At 44.7% G+C, this 5,047-nt stretch overlaps 1 protein-coding gene across 4 annotated transcripts in view; it reads right to left on the reverse strand.

The window, feature by feature from the left end:
* Nucleotides 1–3,707, reverse strand: part of pcif1 (phosphorylated CTD interacting factor 1) — a 43,344-nt gene extending 39,637 nt beyond the window's left edge. For all 4 annotated transcript variants that reach the window (XR_013788612.1, XR_013788613.1, XM_079490760.1 and 1 more), the window contains exon 1: nt 3,569–3,707. The gene's annotated coding sequence lies outside the window, so the exon portion shown is untranslated. The remainder of the gene's footprint in view (nt 1–3,568) is intronic.
* Nucleotides 3,708–5,047: the final 1,340 nt, after the last annotated feature.

Consider the following 5,047-nt stretch of genomic DNA (forward strand, 5'->3'; position numbering starts at 1 on the left):
GACTGTACCCTGTACTGACTACATTTCTGTCTGACTGTACCCTGTACTGATTACATTTATGTCTGACTGTACCATGTACTGATTACATTTCTGTCTGACTGTACCCTGTACTGATTACTATACATTTATGTCTGACTGTACCCTGTACTGATTACTATACATTTATGTCTGACTGTACCCTGTACTGATTACATTTCTGTCTGACTGTACCCTGTACTGATTACATTTCTATTTGACTGTACCCTGTACTGATTACATTTCTGTCTGACTGTACCCTGTACTGATTACATTTCTATCTGACTGTACCCTGTACTGATTACATTTCTGTCTGACTGTACCCTGTACTGATTACATTTCTATTTGACTGTACCCTGTACTGATTACATTTCTGTCTGACTGTACCCTGTACTGATTACATTTCTGTCTGACTGTACCCTGTACTGATTACATTTCTGTCTGAATGTAACCCTGTACTGATTACATTTCTGTCTGACTGTACCCTGTACTGATTACATTTCTATTTGACTGTACCCTGTACTGATTACATTTCTGCCAATAAAGTATTCAATCAATTCTTTTTTCTTTTAAGATTTGTTTTTGGGGCTTGTTATGCCTTTATTGATAGGGAACAGTAGTCCGACAGGAAAGGGGGAGAGATGGGGAGTGACACGTGGCAAAGTGACACCCGTCCGAAACGGTTGAGAAATGACAGAGTTACAGAGTGGGGGTCCCTGTATTTTCCATTTCACCAATAAGGTCATATAAATACATTGAAATGAGTCTATGGGGGGGTAGCATAGTGACGCGTTCGGTAGGATTTTGGCGCCATCTTCCTGCCTACATGTAGGCTAGTAGGATGCTAGGCTACTTGGCTGCCAGTCTGTAGTTCGTAAGTTTGCTTGTCAGTGACGCTGGTGTGTACACGGTCACTGCAGCACACCATCCTCCATCTCTCTACTATCTTGGACATGTCACAACTCTGGTAGGCAGAAAAATGGCAACCAGAATAACCCGTTCTGAGTGAAACGCCTCCCTATGCACTGGCCCTATACAAGAACCATGCTGTGATAACAACAGATAAGAGCCTGACACTTTGGCCCTGGTGACCTGGAACCCCCTTTTCACCTGTTCCCCCCCACCCCCTCTCTTCCTTTTGTCTATAAGCAAATGTTCCTTTCATCTATATGAGCTTGTATTCTCTCATCTCTCTCGGGCTCCACCTTGTACCTTATATACTAACTGTATATAAGGTACCTCTGAATTCTGTCATTATGCCTGCTTTGAGATTTGCCTGTGCTGCAGCATCCGTGTACTGCTGTGCACGTTAAATAAACCGACAGACCTAGCTCGCCTCATAATTCTCACGCGTTTAGTGTGTTAAAACTGCCACATCTACGGTCACTGTACTGTCACACCCAAAATCATCATATATACAGTCAGTGTGTGTGTGTGTGTGTGTGTGTGTGTGTGTGTGTGTGTGTGTGTGTGTGTGTGTGTGTGTGTTAGGCTGCACAACAGTGACACTTGGTGATGAAAACCAACCAAACGCAATTTTCGTGTTCGGGCCAAGGGACACAGCCAGGGACCCAGCCAGGGACACAGCCAGGGACACAGGGACACAGCCAGGGACACAGCCAGCCAAGAGACACACAAAGCTCTGTATAAGAGTGGTTACACCACTCCAAAAAAAAAGTAAAAGAAAAAGTAATCGAAAAAACACCTCACGCACATGAGAAAAACAACATCAGTCACCAGCCCCAAGCAGGTGGTGTGTTTTCTGTGAATGTAGCATGGATGAAATAAGAGTTTGAAATTACAATGGGTTTGTATAGGAAGGGGGCGTGTCTGATAACATTTAAATCAAATATCTAAATATACTGAATCAAGCAACTTCAAAACGGTCCGGGATGTAGACGGTAAAATGAGGTGAAAAGACCACCCTTTAGTTTAAACCTGGTCATGTGCATGAATGGGTGTGCGTGTGTTGTGCACGAATATGCACATTCATTCAAGGCTCCCAGATTGTTGGGGGTTAAAATTAGGAGAAAACAAACGTTAAAACGAGTACGTTCCGTTTAGCAATCCCACTGGTATTGTTCATGTCACGTCTATGAATGAATTGATTGCATAGGTCCTAAATGGAAACAACACCGCACAGACTATTTTTTTTGGTGCTACCCCTTTTGGAGTGTTTGACTGACTGTGTAATCTGTTGCGGTTTATACATTCGGTCTAAACTCTAAAGTCTAAACTATTCAATCAATCAGTGGTCATACGTGTCTTGTTCGCACGTACAAGGCAATGTCGGGCTCAGCCGAGCCCCCAAATATTCTCAAATAACAGCATTTTACAGTGTTGTAATTTGATATGCAAATATAATCAATGCAATCCACTACAGTAAGTAGCAGATAGGCTATAATCTTGCATTGGAGTGTCTGTCAGGTCTTCCCCACACATGTAGCACAGCCAGGACGGAGTGCCAGGCGTAGCTTTTTTACACATCACCGTACAACCGATCGTGTCTATTAAAGGACAACTGATCTGCACGCTATTCACCGCGTCGCCTCCCGAGGCGTCGATAGCTTGTAGATCTGCTCTTTTTTTGGGGCTGCTCGCACGCACACAGCACACACCGTCCAGCATTACATACATGGCTCTACCACCATACCAGGGGAAGATAAATTACGCTCAACGGTGACACGCATGCGCAGACGACAGCCGTGTGAAAGGAAAAAAAAACACCAAACACAGAGGGGAGGGGGGAGGAGGAGGAAGAGGGGGAGGAGGAAGAGGGGGAGGGGAAAAGAGAGAGGAGGAGAAAAGGAGGACAACAAAGCCTTCAGCTGCTGTCTCTCCCTCTCTCTCTGAGCTGAGCGGCCACAGAGAGACGACGTGGAGTTTTTAAAAAATGGGGGGAGGAAAAAAAAGGAAAAAAAAAGAAAACACAACAACAGCAACCAAAACCGGATTTTTTTAAAACAGTAGTCGGAACGAACCGGACTGAACCGGTCTTTATCCCCCCCCTCCCTCCCTCCCTCCCTCCCACTATTATTAAACAGCAAGCCACCATTTTGTGTTTTTTTATTTTTAAAAAGGCAACCGTTGCAACGGAACGACAACAACAAACAGCAACGTTTTTAGGCGGGAAGAAGCAGCAGCAGCAAAGCTTCTCTCCGCTCGCGCAGCAGCAGCTGCATCAAGTCGCTCGCGCGAGCGAAAACAGCCGAGCTCCAAGCCCACGGAGCGTCGCTCGAGCGACGCGCCGTGGGCTTGGAGCTCGGCTGTTTTCGGTGGACGTTCGCTCGCGCGCGCGCGCGACACCACAGCCCGGCGATGTACGGACGAAACATATCTCACCCTCCCTCCCCGCCATAGAAAGCAAAACCCAAGATACAAGATGGCGGACACGCCCCTGTAGTGCGAGCGGAGCAGCGGAACATTTTATTTTGGGCGCTATCGCGTCTATCCGGCCCCTAAAAGGCATTCTCGTGCGGCTCAAGCGACGCCCGGGGCGTTCCGCCGCCCGGCGGTGCAGCGGCGGCGGCGCGGCGGCGCCTCGGTGCCTTACCTTGCGGGTGTTTTTCGGGCGGCGGGACGGTCGGGTCGCTGCGTTGATGCGGGGCTGTTAGTGCCGTCTCTCCCTCTCCCTCCCCGCCGGCGAAGACATCTTGTACGGCGGACTCCGGGCCGCGCGGTGCGCAGGCGCGAAAGTGTCGCGCAGGCGCGCTGCGCCGACGTGTCACCGTAAAAGACGCCATTTTGAGCGAGGCATAATACTGGGCAGTGCTGTTGAGGGTCTCTCTACCCACAATCTCTCTCTCTCCCCCTCCCAGCCCCCCGCCCACCCCCCGAGGGTTGCACTGCACTAACATCATTCCAATATTTGTTGCTTATTTATATTTTATTTTTTTAATAAACAACTATTCGTCTTAATTGTGTTAAAGTGTCCTTTTAGAACATGTTGTTACAACACCATCACTAAACACTGGTATATTTTACCCAATGTAAAATATTCCATAAAAAATATTATTCCTCATCAAAATGTATTGTAAGTACAGCAATACATGAGGTACTCTTCTTTAATATTTCATCATGACTTTTCGCAAAAAAATAAATAGATATCATGGACATGGGTATGTCAAATAATATGCAAATCCCCTCATTTGCATATTATTTTAATAAATATTCCAAAAAAACACATGGAGCTGGGAACGTCTCCTTTGGTCGTCCATTCCAGACATGTGAGAATGGTCCAGTGAAGAAAATAATAAAATATAAAGTCCATTGTGGGACAGGTGTATGGGGGTTTCCTCTATCACACCATCACTAAACTACATACAGTATATATATATATATATATATATATATATATATATATATATATATATATATAGGCCTACATATATAATATACTTGTTGTTTGTATTATTGTTACATTCTTTAATGAATTGAACAAGGTGGACCCTCTTGTAAACAAGTGTAATGCTTTATGGTGTCGTCCACTCACAGTTAACAGTCTTTTCTTTTGATTGATTGAAATATTTATTAACAGTTTGCAGAATTATAGTACATGTCAAGCACAACTCAATACAGAGACTGTTAACTGTGAGTGGACGACCAATTAAGCATTACACTTGTTTATAAGAGGGTCCACCTTGTTCAATTCATCGAAACATTTAGAGACGTACAGATAGACACTTATATACTTACTATACAGCCAAAGAACAGAACAGGAATTCATCATAAAGGAGGTAAAAAAGGGAAAAGAAACATATACAGTGAAGGGAAAAGGGGTGGGTGGTGGGGTGGGGGATTCAGATTCTAGGTGCCCTTTGAGAGCGGTTTTGAAGGAGTCAAGGGATTTGCATGTCTTAATGACTGTTGGTAGTATTGAGTTGTGCTTGAAATGTACTGTAATTCTGCAAACTGTTAATAAATATTTCAATCAATCAATCAAAGACACGGGTTTGATTGATTCATTTCAACTTGGGTTATAAAGTGAAGTCAAGCGTTGGTTTGGTTTAAACAGGCTGTGAGACAACATACA

The sequence above is a fragment of the Electrona antarctica genome, assembly GCF_951216825.1.
Source record: "Electrona antarctica genome assembly, chromosome: 21".
NCBI classification, from domain to species: domain Eukaryota; kingdom Metazoa; phylum Chordata; class Actinopteri; order Myctophiformes; family Myctophidae; genus Electrona; species Electrona antarctica.